Raw genomic sequence first — 21,724 nt, 5'->3', positions numbered from 1 at the left:
AATGAGCATAAGTAGGGAGAACTCCTAGAAACAATCGCAACGTACGGCTATGAAGAACATGACAACGGCTTTCAAATTAAGTCAATATATAATTTGATACTTGAAGACCTCAGTGCAAAGGTCGAGTAAATGGAGAGCAAAAGAATGTATTAGGAAAAGTGATTTTGGACTAAGAAATTCAAAAATCATAATGACTACTCAGGAGCCTCATGCCTGGAGATTATGTAAATCATGAATACTTCAAGAAGGCAGTCAGAAAGCACTGGACAAATAAAGACCAAACAACGACCCACAAAAATAAAACTGGTTCTGTCTTAACAGACGGAAAACAACTGGTTTCTGATAGGGAAGTCCTCTCTGAATAGATTGTCTGTGTGCAGTCACATCATCTACTAATTAGATAAGCAAAGGTCAGAGTCAATACCAAATTAGAAGTAAGGATAAAGATGAGAAGGTGTACTGGCATACATTACAGCAGTTCCAGATGGACCTATTTATATAAGCTTTCCACTCAGAAAAATGGAAAATGGGCAAAAGTAAAGACTTTGTGTCTTTCACCATTTCTTATAAAATTTAAACCAATGCAAAACAATCACCACAAGGAAGAGGATGAAAAAAACCCAGAAACTATCTCACTTGATCTCCTTGCCAAACACAGAGACATGGCAGCCAAGGACAACACTGGTTTAGACTACAGTCTCATTTGCAAAACATCATGGAGGAGGATGACGGAAGATTACTAGAAGTAACACCTCACAAAACAGTGAAAACCAGTTGAGGGAAAAACAAGCCTGCAGAGAACTTGGCATAAAACCCAGCTAAGCCAGATAATACCAAGAGTATTTATAGATAGAACTGGATGAAGAACAACAAATAGAGATGAAATGGAATACATATGGCAATGTTGCCATGGTGACCGAGTCTCATCAGCAACAGCCCTGGTTGCTAACTCATTTAGACTCCACCACATCAGGACCTGATGTGAGGAAACAGCAACAACAGTTGAAATGATAAAGTCAGGGAAATTATCTGAACTTGACCAAATAGATACAGATTATCTGTCTGGGGGTGGGAGGGGTGGGGGAACATAATTTTAAAGGTACTTGGGGATTAAGTGTTAAGATGCCTCAAACAGGGGAAGGAAAAATCAGTAAGTCAACAAGTATTTATTGAGCTCCTAACATGTACCAGCCATAGTGCTAGGGGATACAAGTAGAGAGATAATCCTTACTCTGGAGGGACTTACGTTCTATCAGGGGAGACAACAGATGTTAAGAGAGTAAATACAAAGTGGCTAAATGTACAATTGCTAGAAAGGCAGGGGTGGGGGCACTAGAAACTGGGGTTTAGGAAAGGCTCCATGTAGAAAATGGTGTTAGAGTTGTGCCTTAAAGAAAAGGAGGTATTTTGTGAGGCAGAAGTGAGGAGGGAGCATATTTCAGGTATTTGAAATAGCCAACCAGTGCCAAGGCATGAGGTTAGGAAGGAAGGAAATAAGGAAGGAAGAAGAGAGGAAAAGAAGGAAGGAGGGATGGAGGGAGGGAGGAAAGGAAAGAGGGAACAAAGAAGGAAGAAACAAAAGAATGAAGGAGGGAGAGAGGGAAGGGAGGGATGAAAGGAGGGAAGGAAATAAAGGAGGAAGGAAAGAACAAAGGAAGGAAGGAGAGAGGGAGGGAAATGAACAAAGGAATGAAGGAGGGAAGGAGAGAGGGAGGAAAGGAAGGAGGACAAGAAGAAAGGAGGAAAGGAAGGAGGGAAAGAGGGAATGAAGGAGGGAGTGAGGGAAGGGAGGGATGAAAGGAGGGAAAGAAACAAGGGAAGAAGGAAAGAACAAAGGAAGGAAGGAGAGAGGGAGGAAAGGAAGGAGGGAAGGAAGAAGGGAGGAAAGGAAGGAGTGAAGGCAGAAGGAAGGAATGAAGGAGAAGGAGAGGGATGGAAGGAGGGCAGGAAGAAAGGAGGAAGGAAATAAGAGAGGAAGGGAGGAGGGAGGAAGGGAAGAAGGGAGGAAGGAAGGAAGGAAGGAAGGAAGGAAGAAAGTTGGGAAGAAAGGTAACAATTTAATATCTACTGTATGCCAGACAATGTGCTAATCATTTTACAAATATTATCTCATTTGATCCTCACAACAACCTGGGAGATAGGTCCTATTCTTATCTCCACTTTACAGTTGAGGAAATTGAGGCAGGTGGAAGTTAAGTGGCATGCCAGTGGTCACATAGTATGCATTTGAACTCAGTTCTTCCTGACTCCAGGCCCGGGGTTCTGGAATACATGTATGAAGAACTAAAAGGACAGTTTTGCTGAACTCTAGTGTGAGATGGGGAGTAATGTGTAATGAAGCTGGCAAGATATGCTAGGGCCGGGTTGTGAAAAGCCTCCAATAACAAAACAGAACATTCATCCTAGAGACAATAGGGAGGGAGCCCCTGGAGTTTACTGAGGTGGGGAGGGACATGGTCGGATTTGTGCTTTAGGAAAATCTCTTAGGCAGCAGTGTGTAGGATGCATAAGAGTGGGGAGAGCCTTGAGGCAGGGAGTTTTATTAGGAAGCTATTGCAATAGTCTAGGTGAGAGGTGATAAGGGCTTGAACTGAGTGGTGTCTGTGGAAGTGGAGAAAAGAGGTCAGACATGAGCCATGGTATAGAGGTGGAAATGTCACGTTTGGCCAACTGATTAACCATGCAGGGTGAGATTGAGTAGTCAAGGCTATTGCTGAGCTAGGGACCCGACAAACTAGAAAAATGGTGATGTCTGACAGAAATAGTGAGGTCTGACAGGAGAGTCTCTCCTTTCCAGCCTTATTCTCCTCTACACACTGTGCCATGCAGGGATATTGACTTCCTAGATATTCCTTGCACAAGGAACTCCATCTGCCAACTCTGAGCATTTTCACAGGTTATCTGAAACTCTGCCTCCTCATCTCGGCCTCCTGGCTTCTCTGGCTTCAGGTATCAGCTACACTCTCATCTTGATCTAAGAAGCCTTCTCCCACCCTTCTAATCATCATGCCTTCTCTTTGAGATTACCTCCAATTTAGTGGGGGGGGGGGGTGCGTGCATGCATGCGTGCGTGCGTGCGTGCATGCGTGTGTATGTGTGTGTGTGTGTGTAATTTGTACACAGTTGTTTGCAGGCTACCTGCCCCATTAGACTCTGAGCTCCTTGAGAGAAGGGGCTATTTTTCTAACCTTTCTTTGTATCCCTAAAGATTAGCACAGTATCCAGTACACAGTAGGTACTTTAAAAATGCTAGTTGACTGACTGACTGACTGAGGAGTGGGTTGAAGGGAAAAGATAATTAGTTCTATTTTGGACATGAGTCTGAAACATCTCCAGAACTTGAAATGTCCAAGAGGCAGTTGGGGATGTGGGTCTCGAGCTAAGGAGAGAGAAGAGGATGAAGATAAAGTTCTCAGAAGCATCTCCAGGGATGAAAATTAAACCCAAGGGAATAAAAAGAAGACAGCTCAAGAGAGAGCTTTGGCGTAGACCACAGTTAGTTGAATGAAACAGAGGATGAGCAAGCAAAAGGATACTTGGAAGGAGTAGCTGGATAGGTAGAAAGAGAGCTAGGAGAGGAAAGGGTCACAAAAACCCAGAGAAGAAAGTATCTACAAGTAGGTAACAGGGTCAGACGGTTAAGAGGGATGCCAAATGAGAAAAGACCATCAAATTAGGCAAACCCTAGGCAGTATTATTGCCAAAGAGAAGGAAACCAAAAGACATCAGCAACTATTGACCCATATCTCTGCTTTCTCATCTCAATAAAAATCTATTTTTGAATGGTCCTCAAGGGAATGTTTGTTGAAATTATGACAAAGGAACAGGCAGGCTTTCACAATCGATCTCCTAAAATAGACCACATATATCTTTATAGTCACACAATTGACTAAAAAAATAGGGATTGTAATATCCTATTGTGTCATTCTTTCATTCACTGATTCAATGACTTATTAAGCAGCTATTGTATGCTAGTCACTGGACTAAGTGCTGGGATTCCAGAGGCAAATCTTAATATTCCCTCTTCTCAAGGAGCTTACAGACTTTTGTTCTCTCTCTCTGTCTCTCTGTCTCTCTCTGTCTCTCTCTGCCTCTGTCTGTCTCTCTCTCTCTCTCTCTCACACACACACACACACACACACCCACATGTGCACACATGCACAATATTTGACACAATAAGAGGAATTGGAGCTTTAAAGACAAGGTATTCCTCATATACCCTTTAAAATCATAGGAGATTCCACCCCACATGTGACCAAGAGGTAATTTTGTTTAATTATCCACTGAGCATTAATACCAAGCAAGTCATCAGACAGGAAAATGTGCTCATCTATGATTAGAAAGATGTTCAACTATTTTGTGGAGTATGTCCTGCACAAAATTTAAAGGGATGAGCTCCTCATCGGTGGGGAGTTTTCCACAGATAACCTTGTCTGCAGATGGCATTGTGAATATTGCACTGAGCCCCAAAACCTTATAGGGTCTCCTTAATCATCCAAACAAAACCAGCCCAGTCATACACATAAAAACCAAACTAGATTAAGAAAGAACATCAATCCAATTTTAACATGTAATTTGACAAGAAAATAATTGAGTACGTTGACATTTAACAGATACAGCAGGTAGATGATGATCTGGGCTCAGACTTGAGGATTTGGCAAATTACACAGACATTTCAGTGACCCCAGGGTGTTTCTCCTTCAAAGCCCCTCTTTTATAGATTAGTATTCCCTCATTGAGACAACATGGCTATGAATCACTGAATCTCACACAATCTCAGAAGAACCACAATTGCACATGACTCAAAGGGCAATGGAAAGACTTATGATGGGCAAAAATGGGCTGCTGTATATTCCTAACAATGACTTTCACATGAGGACTAAGCTAAAAGACAACATCGAGGGCATGTGAAACTGGAAAAGGAGACAAGCTGGCCCAGCAGTAAGAGGCAGTTGGACTCTTACCCATCAAAGATGGCTGCCATCTTAGCTGGCTACCAGCTGGACAGTCCAAAGGTATCACTAGTACTTCAGTGCCTCAAAGGTCTGTATTATGTTGTAATGGGCTTACCCTCCACCAATGCACATAGCACCTCCTTGTAACTTTGTAGGTGGTGTTTGAAAGCTATAGCTGAAAAATTCATCCCCCGACACAGAACCTGATGATGATCCTTTTCAAACTTAGCCAGGCTTGTCCTCAAATAGTAGATGCTGTTTGTAAGCATAAACTTGAAACTTTCTCAGCCTTTCAGGATAGGTCCTCATCATCTCATGCCGGCACTATTATAATAGCCCGCTGGATGGTTTCCCTGACTCAAGTCTCTCTCACTCGAATATATCCTCCACTTAGCTGCCAAAATGATCCCTCTAAAGTTCAGATCTTAACATATCACTCCTCTGCTCTGTAATCTCCAGTGGCTCCCTATTACTTCCAAGATGAAATATAAAAATTCTTTGTTTAGTTTTTCGAGCCTTTCACAACCTGTTCCCTTCCTACATTTCAAACCTTCTTACACATTACTTCCCTAGGAGTACCCTTTGATCCATCAAGACAGGCCTTCTTGCTTTCCTGTCCTCAAACACAACTCTCCAATTTCATTCAATCCATAACTACCATCTAATCAAAATTCTGGTATTTGTTGCCTGTTGACCTCTGGGACTCCCCTTCTTTCCTCAATGAGTTCAGTGCCTGGCTTATAGTCTTTCCTCCTCAACTCCTGCACTTATACTAGGAGACTTCAACATACATATTTATACTCCTAATTCTTCAACTTACTTATTTCCCATGACCTTCTCCTCCACCACATCTTGGCTACACACAGAGATGGTTATTCCCTTGATCTTGTCATTATCCACAAATGTATCACTTCTATGTTCATGAATTCAGAAACTGCCTTATCGGATCATAATCTGTTGTCATTCCACATTTCCTCTGCCTTGCAACCACATTGTGCTCTTCATCTAAAACCATGACCACCAATCCTCCAACCTCTAAATTTTTTCCCAAGTCGTCATCATCCTTACACAGGTGACATTCTTTTCTCTTCTCTTTTCTCCTTCTTGACCCTAGTTCAATTCTATACTATCTCCTTCACTCAAACCCCACCTCCTATACTATCTTGCCCTACCAAGCTTCAGCCTTAGATTACTACCACTACCTATTGCCTTTCCTCCTACTTGTGTGCTTTTGAACAAAACAGGAGAAAATCACAAAACTGTGTTAATAGAGCCATGACAAATTTGTGTTATATAATCTCAACTGGGCCCTCAATGCAGCAAGGCAATTCTTTTACTCTACTTGACTTACTATTCTACTCAGCGGAGTGGAATCCCTCTTCAAACCTCCACAAGAAACCTTTCCCAATCCTCTTTAATGCTTCTGTCTTTCATTATTTCCAATTTATCTTGTATAAATAATTTATGCACAGTTGTTTGCATGTTGATTTCTGCATTAGACTGTGAGCTCCTTTAAAGCAAACTATATTTTTGCCTCTCTTTGAATCGCTCATGCTTAGCACACAGTAGGTACTTAAGTGTTTAGCTTCCAAACTTATCATTTAACAAAAACTGCTCTCTTCAGAATCACCAGTGATCTCTTACTTGCCAAAGGCCTCTTCTCAATCCTCATCCGTCTTAACCTCTCTGCAGCCTTTGACACTGTCCATCACCCTCTTTTCCTTGATACTCTATTCTCTCTAGGTTTTCATGACACTGTTAGCTCCTGGATCTCTTCCTACCTGTCTGATTTTGCTGAATGTTTGTCCAGATCACAATCATTGATGGTGGGTATCCTGAGGTGCTCTGTTTGGGGTCCTCTCTTCTCCTGCCATGCTATTTCACTTGGCGATCTCATCAGCGCATATGGATTCAATTATCATCTCTATGCTGATGATTCTCAAATCTATGTACCCAGCCTTAACCTCTCTCCTGACATCCAGACATATCTCTAACTATATTTTAGACATCTTGAACCGGATGTGCTGAAGACATATAACACGCTCCTATCTCAGCTCATTATCTTTCCCTCCAAAACCTTCCCCTCTTCTAAACTTCGCTATGACTGTACAGGATATCACCATCCTCTCAGTCACCCAGGCTCACAACCTGGGTGTCATCCTCAACTCCTCACTCTCAACCTTCATATCTAATATATTACTAAGGCCTATTGATTTTATTTTTTATAACATCTCTCACCCATGCCTTCTTCTCTCCTCTGACATTGCCACCACCTTCATGTACATTCTCATCATACCTTGCCTAGACTGTTGCAATAGCCTGTTCAGTGGTCTCACTGCTTCAAATCTCTCCCCACTTCAGTACGTTCTCCACTTGGCTGCCAAATCTTAAAGTTCATCTTTTAGGAAGTCCTGACCATGGTTGGTACCTGCCACCTTCCCACCTATTCACCCCGAGCCATGTACTCTTTGATCCAATGACACTGGCCTCCTTTGCTGTTCTGTACGCAAGACATTCCATCTCCCTACCTGCCCTTTTACTGACTATCCCCCACATGCCTGGAATTCTTTCCCTCCTCACATCCTGCTTCCCTTGATTCCTTCAAATCCTAGCTAAAATCCCACCTTCTACAAGGAAGCTTCTCCCAGTCCCCCTTAATCTTAGTGGTCTGCCTCTTAGATTACCCCCAATTTATCCTGTATACACCTTGCTTATATAGTGTTGTTTGCATTTTCTTTCTCATATTAGACTGTGAGGTCCTTAAGGGTAAGGACTATTGCCGTCTTTCTAACTGCAGTATTTAGCACAATACCTGGCACATAATAAAGTCTTAATAAATGCTTATTGACTGACTACCAATAGCCAGCCTCTGGGCAATGCTGATTTATTTCTCCCAAAGACTCTTGAAGGCCCTAAGTCTATATAAGAATTACATACCTGCAAGACCATAGAAATATATATATAGGGCACAAAAAAATTTAAGTAATTGAAGCAGGAGAAGAATTTCTAGTGGCAGCCAACACTCCTCTAATGCTAATGCACAGTTATAACCTTGTCCTATGTCTATCTTTTTTCTTCCAGGGTCTTTATCCCCAAGAAATTTTTATTATTTTAGAGATTTATAGTTCTACCCCAAAGAAAACATAGCATCGTAGATAGACAGACAGCCTTAGAGGAAGGAAGTCCCAGGATCAAATCCTGCCTCTGACATATAGTCCCTTAATATCTTAGGGCACTAGGCAACTCTCTAAGATGATACGTTACATATGAGTTGCTTAAGCTGCACAAGTGGAGGAAGTTTTCATGCCAAGAGTTCACCCTAAAGATGAAATCATAGGTCCAGACCCAAAATAATCCCATTATATATTGATAAATCATCTGGTTATTGCATGAATTCAACGAGTGTTTAGTAAGCATTCACTATGTGCCAGGCAGCGCTAATTACTAAGATTACAAAGACCAGCAGAGAGAAAGACGATCCCTGCCTTCAAAAAGCCTACTTTCTAATGGGATGTAAGATAAGAATTCCTTGCAGAATTCTGCTCATCAATGGCACCCTTTAAGGATCACCTTCCTTAAAGTACCTGCCATCAGTCTTTCCACTGGCCTTTTTGAGTCATCTGTTGTGGTGGTTCTTAGTGTACAGTGATTCATAGGCATATAGGAGCAATGGGTATGTTGGATAAAGTGCTTCACTTAAAGTCAGGAAGGCCTGGGGTTGAAACCTTTCTCAGACTAGATGCGTGATCCTCGATGAGTTACTTAATGTCTCTTAGACTCGTTTTCCTTATCTGTGGAATGGGGATAATAACAACAGCTACCCCTTAGGGCTTCTGTGTGGTTTAAATGAGATTACACATGAATAGTGCTTTGCAAATTGTAATTTGCCTTTAAAATAGGAAGTCTTACTTTATGTATCCATAGGACAAATTATACTTTTCTCAATATCCATGCAATCCAGCTCAGTCCTCAATAACTAGAAACCCCAGATATTAGATCTTTAAAAAAAAAAGAAATGCAATGCTAGATTTTAAGCATCACATTGAAATGGTGTACTTGGTTTCCCTGTAACAACAGGTCGTGTTGTTTCTGTCTCCCGAAAAATTTCACTTTGATGTGTCAAAGGAAATATTATGGACTAAAAGGGAAGCCATTGCAGCATTCAGGCAAGATACACAGCAGGTGCATCAGCTGCTTTAGGAGAGGTGCCAGGTCTTCTGTTCTCCTTTTAGGGAGAAAACAAATGGATGTTCCAAACACATCAGTTTTTAGGAATTGACACTGCTTAAAATTGTCCTATACAGAAGTCAGACTATGATATAGGTAGCATGATTTAGTGAAAGAGCACAAGGCTTGGAGTCAGAGGACCTGGGTTCAAATATTGCTTTTCATCGCTTTCTACCTGTGTGATATTGGACAAGCCACAAACTTTCACCAACTAGATAGTTTCTAGGGTCCCTTCTAGTTCTAAATCCATTTTCCTATCATCCCACGATCTTGAGTCAAATCCAAAATTGGACCTTTACTAACTGTGTGACCTTGGGCAAGTCACTTCCCTCTTTGAGGCCTCAGTTTCTATATCTGTAAAATAAAGGAATTGGATCACATGGCCTGATCTGGCTCAAAAATCTATGAAACTATGGCCCCATGAAGTCTCTGAAATGTTTCACAACACAAATCCAAGGTAAGGTGAAAGTGGTGGTCTAGATGCAAAGATGACCATAATTAGGAAAGTTACCCATTGCTCTTCATATCAGGGAGAACCTGGCCATTGTCAGATACTCAGGACGCCTGGATAGATGGAAACAATTCCCTAGCTGGACCCATTCACACAATGCAACCAACAAGGCCCTTCCCCTTTTAAAGAACTAAATCTTCAAGCTTGTTCCTCGGGCCTAAACAAACAGATGGCTTAAAGCACCCAGGCCCAGCAAAAACTTAAAAGACTCTATTAATAGAATTCCTTCCTCAACCAGGAAGTCCCCCACATGGATTACTAAAACCACCAGGAAGAAAAGACCTATATTACCTCTCCCTATACAAACTGTGAGGTGGCCCCAGCGCAAGGCACTTCCCCTGGGCAAAGGAGTGTGAATGCATTCCTGCTTCACCCAAGCTAATCAACAGCTGACAGGCTGCCATTTTTGACTTAGGCGAAGGTTCTGGTCCCCTCCTTGTCCAGTGAGAGAGTGTTCTACCTACTTTCTCTATCGCTCTCAGAAAACAAAAGTGGTTCAAAATTAACACCAGTTTGTGAAGTCTGGGTTCTGGGATGAATGGATTTGTTACACGACTAGATTTCTGGGTGATAAGATCAGAACATAAGAGCTTGTAGGACATAATGGATAGAGTGCTAGACTTGGAGTTAGGAAGACCCAAGTTCAAATCTTCTCTCAGACACTTATTGAGTATATGGCTCTGGTCAAACCACTTAGCTTACATCTATCTCAGTTTCTTCATCAGAAATAGGAGGATGATAATGGCATTTACCTCCTAGAATTATTGTGAGAATTAAATGAGCCATTTACAAATCTTAAAGCATTATGCAAAATGTTATACAAATGAGGCGTGGGGCAACTGGGCGGTGTAATGGATAGAGTGCTGGGCCAGAAGTCAGGAAGGCTCATCTTCTGGCATTCAAATGTGGCCTCAGAAACCTACTGACTATATGACGCTGGGCAAGTTGCTTCACTCTGTTTGCCTCAGTTTCTTCATCTATAAATTTAGCTGAAGAAGGAAATGGCAAACCACTCCAGTATCTTTGCCAAGAAAACTCCAAATGGGGTCACAGAGAGTCAGATATGACTGAAAAAAAAACCAATTGAACCAGAACATACTAATGAGGCAGCTAGGTGGTGCAGTGGATAGAGAGTGGATAGGAAGACCTGAGTTCAAATCCAGACTCAGATAAAGTATAACCCTAGACAAGTCACTTAACCTCTGTTTGCCTTAGTTTCCTCATCTGTAAAATGGAGATCATAATAGCATCTACCTTCCAGGGTTTTTATGGGGATCAAAAGAGATCACAGTAAAGTGCTCAGCATATCTCCTTGCCCGTGGTAAGTGCCATTCAATGCTACTTATTATTATTGTTACTTAGTATTGTGATTTTGTGAAGTCATGTTTCAGTTGTGTCCGACTCTTCATGACCCCATTTGGGGTTTTCTTGGCAAAGATACTGGAACGGTTTGCTATTTCCTTCTCCGGCTCATTTTACAGGTGAGGAAATAGAAGCAAGAAAGGTTATATTGCTTGCCCAGGGTCATACAGCTAGTCTGAGGCCAGGTTTGAATTGAGGAAGGCCAGTCTTCCTGACTCCAGGCCTCTATCCACTATGCCACCTAGCTGACCTAGCTATTAGTATGTGGCAAATAAGGAGAACTAGAGGGAAGGAGGAGGAAGGAGGAAGTACTTAGTCCTTCTCAACCAGTCTGACTGCCCATCTTTGATACAAGACTAATATGGCGTGAGGGGATTTTTGTTTTCTATATGGGTCTGAGAGGCCTTTCTAGGGATGGGAAGTCACAAAGCTCTCACCCAGACTCATCTTGTGACAAGGCTCTTCCAGCCAACTGCAATTACTTCTCTCTTACTAATGTAACAGGATGTGGGAAGCCAGTGGACATTTTCTCCATTTGAGTCCTGGGACAACATTCACTAAGCTAAAAAGACTAATAAGGACAAGACATGTTCTGCTTTTCCTATTTCTGTTGAACAATTCGTATTTCCAAGAAAGAGGGACAGGGATTGGACCAGTCATTTCATCAGTGTAGAGAACTCCCAGATGATGAAATTCCTTCCCCTGATACAGACGAGTAGCTTCTAGATAAATTATAGTCTTCAAGAGTTGCCCGCAATATTAAATGGTTAAGAGGCTTGCCCAGGGTCACACAGCTAAGAGTGTGTCAGAGGAACGAATATTTCCTGGTTCCAGGGCCAGCCCATAATCCACTAGGCCATGTTGTTTCTTTGAGGAAAGGACACTATAAATACAATGAACTCCAATATTTATATATTAGAGCCTGGGACAGGGGGAGGGAGGGGGGAGGGGAGAGGGAGGGAGAGATGAAGTAAGATTAAAAACCCGGCACAGTTTTGGGAGCTAACAGCTTCCAAACTGCTCATTTTTGCAATGCCTCAAAATTAATTATGTGGAAGCAGTTCTGGGACACCCCATCCACTCATCCAAAAACAAAGTTTCCACAATTTCTTAAAATAAATTTGGAAGCTTATGACAAAGATGCGTGTAAACAGCAAAAAGCAAAGCCAGTCACTGGTATCCAGTCCCTCCAGGACATGCACGCAGCTGTACATACCACTCAAGGGGTCGTGCATTTATTTCTGTCGGCAACCAGTCTGGCTGCAGAAGCATTTCTAGTATATTTTTTGTTTGTTTACTTGGGATTAGCTAAAATTTCTGTGGGTGTTTTTACGTCACTGGAATAGGAAACACTGAAAAATTGTACCCGGATGATCAGTATTTCTGGAAAGAGAACTCTCATTTATACAAGGGGGAGAGAAGGAGTCAGGGCTGTGAGTAAGGCTAAAAAAGCCCCATCAGGAAAGTCCCCCTTGGAAAGTCAAACTGATGGCAGAGAGAAGTTCTGCATGAAGCTGTCTGTGGTGGGAGAAAAAACATTTTTAAACCCTCTCCTTCCTGGTCTCCTAAACCATAGAAGGAAGAAGGGGAAAGCTTGGCCAACTCACTTAAAATGAACTTTAGCCCTTTCACACACCATGGCTCAGGCTATTAGTAAGCAGTAAAATAAATTTCCCTGTTCATATCTACAAGTATCTCCATTGGGGGTGAGGGAGCCTTTATTGGAGGTTAATCTGGAAGCCTTTGGTGTCCCAAGTTGAATTCTTCCAGATATTCCAAAGATGACAGCCATATGAATTATCATAGACCCAAAGGCCTTAAAAAGTATCAATAAAACGGGGCAAAAATTCCTTTAAATGAGTTCTAAAGCCAACTCTATGCATTTTCCTTTTGACAGCTGCTCATTTGAGAGGGCAAAGTGTTTGTTGTAGATAAGTTCTTATCTTCTGGACCAGTTGATACCAGGAAAAATAGAAAGTTGGAAAAGGAATTGGGTGGGGAAGAGTAGGCACAGTACAGATTTGGTCAACCTGACTGAATGCTTTCTAATTAAACACAAGATGACAACAAGATGAACCAAAAGGGCATCATAAGTAACTTTCTTCGACTTGAGAATAAGAAATGGCAATCACTGAATAAGCCTGCAAAAAAGAAAGCTGACATGTTGATGTTCCTTCAACAACCATAGCCTCCCAGTTCCTCAGTGTCCTCAGCTACTCTTTCACTCCATCTCAGACGCAAGAGAATAATCGCACCCTTGATCTCATCGTCACCCACATGCGTTCCAGTGACATGATGAAGAATTCTGAAATTCTTTTTATCTGAACATAGCCTCCTATCATTCCATCTCTTCCTATGTTAGACTCCTAAATTTGTCCTCAGGCCTCATCATGACCTCCACTTCTCCCATGCTTCCATATAATCAAGGTCCCCCTGCTTTGACTTCAGTTTCTTCCTTCTCCTATCTTGACCCTATGGTTAACCAGTTCACCTTTACACTGTCCTCTAATCTTGAATAATCTTGAATCCCTTGACTCTTGCCCTATCAAACTCACTGCCTTACTACACTCCAAGTCAGGATCACTCCCGCCATCTTCCACTTCTGCTCCTACGCACATGCTGCTGAACTGTACTGGAGTGAACCTTTGCATTGTAGCAAATATCCATTTACTCTTCCTTAATAGATTTCCTTCAGTCTCAGATGAAAAAATGGCCCTTCTCCTCAATTCCCCTTAATTCCCGCTCTATCCGTCTCTTTCCAAAGGTTGTCTTCATAACCATAACCACTCTCTCGAATCTTCACTCTCTCCCTTCCTACTGGCTCATTTCCTGCTGCCTGCAGATAAGCTAAGTACTATTGCCCACCCCTTACCCCATCCTTCAAAAACCCTCATTTGACCCCATCACCACCTAATTCTATATTCTATAGCTCTCCTGCGTTTTACAGTCATTACTGGGGTGGGGGTGGGGATGCTATCTATACTTGTTTCTTCTATTTCTTCTCCTCTTACTCACTTCCCATGGTCTTGAAATCTGACCTTTGACTTCATCCTCAAACCAAAACTCCTCTCTCCAAAGTTACCAGTGATTTCTTAATTGTCCAATCCTATGAGCTCTTCTCAATCCTCATCCTTTAACTCAATTCAATAAGCATTTATTAAGTGTCTATCATGAACAATGCACTTTGCTAAGCACTGGAGACAGAGACCAAAATAGAATAGAATCTGCCCAAGGGCGTATACAGTAATTTGCCTTTATTCTTATTCAGTAATGCTTTTATTATCATCTTTATTGGAATCTTTTGATAATCTGAATTATATCCAGACAACTGATTCTGAAGTGACTCCTACTTCATAAGTTAGTCATCAACTGTCTGTAAAAAAAAATCTTAAAAAAATGTATTCAGCGCCTACTCTATTGGGTATTCGTAGCTAGGCACTCAGGATAGAAAGGCCAAATTGACGTTAGGTCTTGTCCCTAAGTAGCTTGCATAAAATCCAGAGAGACAATACATACACATATAAATGTGCAGAAAATATATCTGGAGAAAAATCATTAAACTGTTCTGACTGCATTCACCACCATTTAGGCTACATGATCTCAAATGGTCCCTCACCGCAGCAAAGCAACGCTTTTACACTTAGATGACAGGTCCCTGGAGACGAAGGCTTCAAATGGACATACAATCTTCAACACCTGTGTACAAAAACCTCTGGGGGCACTGAGAACTGTGTGTCTGTGCCTAAAAAGACAGAGCTCCCTCCCTTCACCCTAAAAATCTCACGAAAACAGAGAGGTTAACAATGTGCTCAGGGGCAGCCCTTGCCCCTAAAGCTGGCTCAGTGATCAGGAGAGGAAGCCACCACTGCTGTGGCCACAAAGAAGGAAGGGAATAAAGGGATATAAACAGTGACTGTGTAACAATCCGTAGAAGATCCCAGTATTGAAACTACCAGCCCTCTCTCTGTCTTCTATTTTGAACTGGTGTTCACTGAACTTGTAATAACTATAATAATTTACTGAGCAAATAATCAGCAAGAAGGCTGGAAAGGTAGAAAGGGGTCAGGTTATAGAGGGCTTTGAACACTAAAGAAAGGATTTTATATTTGATCCTAAAAGCGATAAATAGTCACTAGAATTTACTGACTAGGAGGGTCAGATTTGTTTAGGAAGATGATTTGACAGCAGAGTGTAATATGAACTGGGGTTGAAAGAGATTTGAGACAGGGAGACCAATCAGCAGGGTATGGGGGGGGGCGGTAGGGAAAGGAGGAAGAGTAGAAGAGGGAAGGAAGTTGCAAATGACTTTAAAAGAGGGAGGAACCAAATAGGGGAAATTCTGTTTTGGATCTGATTCTCACCAACAGGGAAGAATGAGATGCTAAGAAGGAAATGATGAGAAACTTGAAAAGAAGTAACCCCTTAGGGTTAGTGATAGAGAAAGAGAAGAAATCTGGGCATAGTATGCCTATATACACCTTAGATTTTGGTAGGATAGATTTACAGGAGTTCAAAAATAGGTAAGATGCCATGGACTAAACCTTCCATAGGGGAAACCAGCACAGCAAGGTTTTTTGTTTTTGTTGTTTTTTCTTTTTAAGAAAAAAATGACATTAAAAAGGATTTTTTTTTGTTATAGTGAGGAGAAAAAGAGATCAAAGAAGGGATAAGACTGATGCTTGGGAATGGGTCGATGATACCTGAAGCCAGACAGAAGAAGAGTTACCCAGTTGTTATTATGCTTCTTTTCTCTGAAAAAAAAAGAATGGTCTTTGGTCAAGAATGGACCAAACAAATATGACTAATAGAGAATTACTACCCAAAAGAATAAGAAAATATGAAGAGAACACTTAGCTACCCTTGGAATTCAAGTAACCTGTCCCAAATAAAGGAAATTCTTGAATATTAAGAGGATTAGAAGCTGTGATTGCTGAGCCACTGTGAGTAATATTTGGAAGATCGTGAAGAATGGGAGAGATGCCACAGGGCCGTAAGACAAAAAAAAAATAAAATATTTTCCCAATTTAAAAAAAGGGGAAGAGAATAGAATCTTCAAAGTATCAGCCAGTGAGCTTGACTTAAATTCCTGACAAAGCTTCATCATATATTATTAAAAGAAATTGTTAGTGAACATCTACAAAAGGATAGAGTTATTATAAAGAGCCAGCTCGGTTTCACTGAGAACAGTTCATACCAGGCTAACCTATTTTTCCCCTTTTGTGGCAAGATTGCTAAACTAGTAGATCAAAAAATTTTGAAAGCTTTAATCCACATAGATTTTTAGAACTATATTTGATAAAACAGTTCATTCTTCATGCGAAGAGACAATAATGCAATTAGATTTGGAACTGTTTGAGCTCTGGACTCCAAGAGTAGTCCTTAATGATTTAGTATCAGCTTGGAAGGGCATCTCTAGAGGAGCACCACAGAGAACTGTGGTTGGCCCTGTGCTGCTTAACAACTTTTTCAGTGATTTGGATAAAGGGATATATGTTCATCAAATTTATAGAAGAAACAAAGCTGAGAGGGACTGAGTTACTGAATGACAAAGACAGAATCTAAAAAGATTTTGACAGGTTAGAACACTGACCCAAATTTTAAAAGATTAAATTTAATGAGGATAAAGAAAAAGTTTTCTTTATCATTCAAAAAGTATGCTTCACGGGTGCAATGTGGGGGAGGTATGAAAAAAGAGAAGAAAGAAATGATTAAGTAGAGGAAAGGAAAGGTTATATAATTAAATAATCTAGGTATGCACGTCTCTGCCCAATTTTTATTCTAAAAGGAATTTCTTGGGAAAAGTCACTGGGCTGTTCATAGCCTTTGACCCACTGATGCTGTTATTAAAATGCCCCAACAAGGTCAAAGACAATGATATCCCATATATACAAAAATATTCATACCAGCACTTTTGTGGTAGCAAAAAAGAGAATAGGTGTCCCTCACCTGGTAATGGCTAAACAAATTATATTATATTAGTACAATGGAATATTATTTCACTCTAAGAAATTACAAATATCAGAAATTCATGGAACCATAGAAAAACTTTTATGAATTGATATAGAATGAAGTAAGCCTAACCAGAAAAAATATATATATGAGTATAATAATCTAAATGAAACAATGCTAAAAGGTAGTCAAATCAAAATAAACTTTAATGACTAATTTCAGTCTTGGCAAATAAATGATGAAATAAATCTCCTGTCCCTTGGTAGAGAAGTAGAGAACTATGGGTATGGAAATGTTGCATAAAGTATCAAAATATCATTTTATTGGCTGGTTTTGCTTAACAGTTACAAGGTAGGGTTTGAGGAGATAATGTATATTGTAAAAATGACTGTCATATAAAAAGAAGTGGCACATTTCAACCTCTGGCTAGTGTTGACAAAGTACAGCCTTGGCTGGTGAGAGGTTCAGTCTTCTGCATAGCTCATTCTATTGGTTAATATTATAGACAGAAATGTTATGTGGACCACAAATAAAGAGAAGAATAATTAGAAGGAAAAAAAATGAGGGAGCAGTTAGTTGTGTTTTTTTAGTTAAAAAATAAAAGAAATTCATTGGGAAAGAGTGGTTTTAAACCAACCTCCCAGTTTTGATTCCAGAAGTTTAGACGCCACCAATAAATAGTGGACTTAGGTCTTCATATAAAGGGGCTAGAAGAATGCCATCTGACTTCCCCTAATGATGTTCATTGAGAGAAAGAATCAGAAAAGTGCTTCTCCTCTCTCTCTCCTCTCATTCGTTGTTTTTACCTCTTTTGTGAACGTATATTCAGTACTATATAAGACTTATCTGCCTATACGATCTCATTTGTTTCCACATTTATACAATTCTGGAATTTTAGAACTTGAAGGGCAATCGATTCCAGTTCTTCATTTTACAACTGAGAAAACTGAGTTCAGGAGAAAGGGAATCATTTCTCTAAAGTCACAAAGTCAGTCAGTGAGCTAAGTGGATGTCCATTAACTGAACAATGACTGAACAAATTGTAGTTTATGAATGTAAGGAAATATTATTGCATGGTAAGAAAAGACAAGTATGACGAATTCAGAGAAACAGAGAAGATGAACTGATGCACAGCGATCCCTATGCAACCTAGGGAACAATAATTACACCATAATGAAAAGAACACTAAAATGAAACTGAAAACACTGTAACGACCCATTTGGCTCCAGGGAAACCATGAGAAAGCACCTTCCTCCTTTGGTTGATAGATGGAAAACTACAAGTATAAAATGTCATATGTAGTGTCAAAAACAGTCAGAATGTAAGTTAGTTTTCCTAAACTGCTTTTTTTTCTGTTACAAGGGAAGGCTCATTTGGAACTGACCATGTTATAAAAAATAAAGAGTATCAATAAAACTTTTTTAAAAAAAATAACAAAAGAGGACTTTCCAAGGTGGCGGAAATCCATCAGCAACAAAGGCGGGATTAAAACCAAGGTATTTTGACTACCAGAGCAGTGCTCATTTAGTCTGCATTGTACTGCTTTTCTCTTGGGTAAAATGTCGAAAACCTTTATGGATAACGTCAAGGAGGATACCATGCTTCCCCACTTATATTCAGACATTTAGGAGAATATAAGAATGTGAGTTTCTTGAAGGCAGAGATTATTTCTTTTGTTTATTTCCTTTTTTGTTCCCTTATCTTAGTATAATGTTTAGCTCATAGTCAGTGCTTAATAAATTCTTGGTGAATTTAATTGAACTGAATTGCCTCCAGAAATCTATTAAGTGTCAAAATACTTGGTCCAAGTTGAAACCTTTCTTTGGTCACGATAGGAGTAATTGAAATGAAGCAATGGTCACTCTTTGTATATAATATGGATATTTGTCTGAATTTAGTAGATTCAAGGGAGTATCCAATCAACAAAGAGCACTTGAACATCACATTTGTATATTGTTTTGTTTTGTAGTTGCTAACTTTTTAAATAGTCTAATGAATTCTTTAAGTTCTCATTATTTCATTTTTGCTACTGTTGAATTGTTTCAGTTGTGTCTGACTCTTTGTGACCCCATTTGGGGTTTTCTTGGCAAAGATATTGAAGTGGTTTGCCATTTCCTTCTCCAGCTCATTTAACGGATGAGGAAACTGAGGGGAACAGGGTTAAGTGACTTGCCCAGGGTCACACAGCTAGTAAGTGTCTGAGGCCAGATTTGAACTTAGGAAGATGAGTCTTTCTGACTCTAGGGCTGGAACTCTAGCCACTATGCCACCTAACTGCCCTATTATTCACTACTATTAACAAACAATACAGAGAAATCTCATGCTTGATTTTTATTAGTTCCATTTTATGGCTATTTAAGAGTTGTTATCTCCAGTAGAAATTTTTTCATATTGTACATATGTATTTCTACTTTTAGCAACTCTCAATTATTTAATTCACTTAATAATTATTGAGCATCCAGATGGCTATGTAGAGCAAGCTACATCACTTTTGAGGTAACTCAGTAAATAAATAATCAAAATAGGCAAAGTGGTAAAGGTCAAGATAATTTGGGAGCATGGATCTATTGAAGACAAAATGTTCTATGCTGTCAAGTGCATCTTGAAACAGCTCCCTCAAACTCATCTTTCTGATGCAGTTCTAGATTATAATCTCAGTTTGTCATGTTTTCTCAACTTAAACGTAATGTCTTTGAGGAAAAAAGAGAGACTGCGTTTTCCTGCTTCTTTTAAAGTCTCCCACCATACCCAGCTAGATATAACAGAAAATGTACATGCAAAACCAATGTTATGTTACTTATACTAACTAGTGTGCTGACTAGACTCATACTATTCAATGGCAGCAATCAAACTTTATTAACCAAATGTGTGCAAACAAATTTGTTCATATTATCTATCAGACAATACAAACATTAACCCCACTAGGAACAAACCATCAACCTGATTTCCTAGGGCTTCCTAGTAAGCATGTCTCAATCCGACATCGTTCCCTTTCTGTCCAGTTGGAGTCCATAGGGCTTCTCTGAGGTGGTTGTCTGGCAAGTCAACAAATCTCTGTCAGTTATTCAGACTGCCCTCAAGCCAACATGGGGATGCTTGTGTCTCAAGTGTGGGGAACACAGGAACCAGCCTCAGTTGTAATGCCAAGCCATGTTGAAAATTGGGTATTTCCAGTGCGTTTCTTATTATTCTAACTATAGGTGCTATCCAAGTTCTGATTGGTTATTGATTACCTAAGCTCATGATGAAACTATCAACCACAGCTAATATCATTAGCATTTGTCCTCTTTGGGGGACACACATCATTAGCAGTTGCTTACTAAATTTGGAGGACACACATACCATTAGTAGTTGTTTGCTAAATTTGGAGTACACATACATGTCATTAGTAGTTATTTAACAAATTTGAAAGACACATACATCATTACCAAACTATATCACTTGAGTCCTTATTTTAAAAAAAGGCAACAACTTATATAACAACCACTCAGTCATAAAATGGAAGATTAAAAAATGGAATCAATTTTATCAAAGCAATAATGTTATTTACTACATTAGAATCATATTACATGTTGGATTGGCATTTTAAAGATTTGCTTAATAAATGCATTATCTTCCATTAATTTTCTCCTTCTGAGAAAGATAGCCCTTGATAATTAAACAGGAAAAGTTTATCGAATTGAATTGAACTAAACTGAATTAAAAAGTACTTCCAAAATTGAATTCTGGCTCTTCAAGGTGAAATATATTTTTGTTTTGCTGGTCTTCCTTTGAAAATACATACACACACACACACACACATCCCTCTTTATTGGTAAATGAAAATTTTGAATGATAGGAAGATATAGTTGATTTACAAAATTACTAAGCTCATATCAAAAACATCAATTAATTGTACAGTTGTTAGGCTTCCAGAAATTGATAGCGAAGGGTCCACTAAAAATTTCCTTTGAACAGAATTTGTCCATCACCAAAATTTACAAGTGTAGAGTCACTTCCTACTCATTGACTAAGATGAAAATTAAAGTACTGACAATTGCAATAAGTTTGAGTCATCAAGATATCTTGCTAGGCCAGTTGTCCTCCTGTCCAGCCTATCTGACTCACTGTGTCTGTGACAGATGAGTTTAATGTCAACTGGAATTCTACAAGGAAACCCTAAAACAACTGTCCACTAGCATTCAAGTACATCTCGTTAAACTTGGTTAACTTGAAACTGTTCATTCTTTGAAAGTGTGTTTTGTTGATTTGATCTCATTATCTACTTACTGTGTGATGAGTATAAAAATTATTGCTTTTGGGTAAAAGTCCTATGAATCTAAGGAAGAAGGATGAAACATCTTCTAAGACATTTTTAGAGGATTTTTTCCTACAAAAGAGCAATTTAGCACATGCTAATCGTGAGCTATCTACACATAAATTTAATAATGTGTCAGAATTCCAGACTTCTCTTTAGCACAGGAAGGCCACACAGTGGAATTCATAGTGTTTATTCATGATAGGAATTCCAGTTTAGACTCAATATATTCCATTGCATATGCAAAATTTTTGAGGATTAATCACTTTTTTCTTGATTTTTTTTTCTATTCATCTCCTAAAAAATGAGATAAACAAAGAATCTGTGGAATCAGTCAGTGAGCGTCCAGCTCCTCAAGTTTCTAAGTGTCCTATCAAAAGTTGGAGAATTAATTTTCCAATAGTTCAAACATTTTTCAATGGA

Source organism: Trichosurus vulpecula, chromosome 7, assembly GCF_011100635.1.
Source record: "Trichosurus vulpecula isolate mTriVul1 chromosome 7, mTriVul1.pri, whole genome shotgun sequence".
Classification (NCBI taxonomy): domain Eukaryota; kingdom Metazoa; phylum Chordata; class Mammalia; order Diprotodontia; family Phalangeridae; genus Trichosurus; species Trichosurus vulpecula.
The sequence above is the reverse complement of the archived record's forward strand: the minus strand, read 5'-3'. Positions refer to the sequence as shown.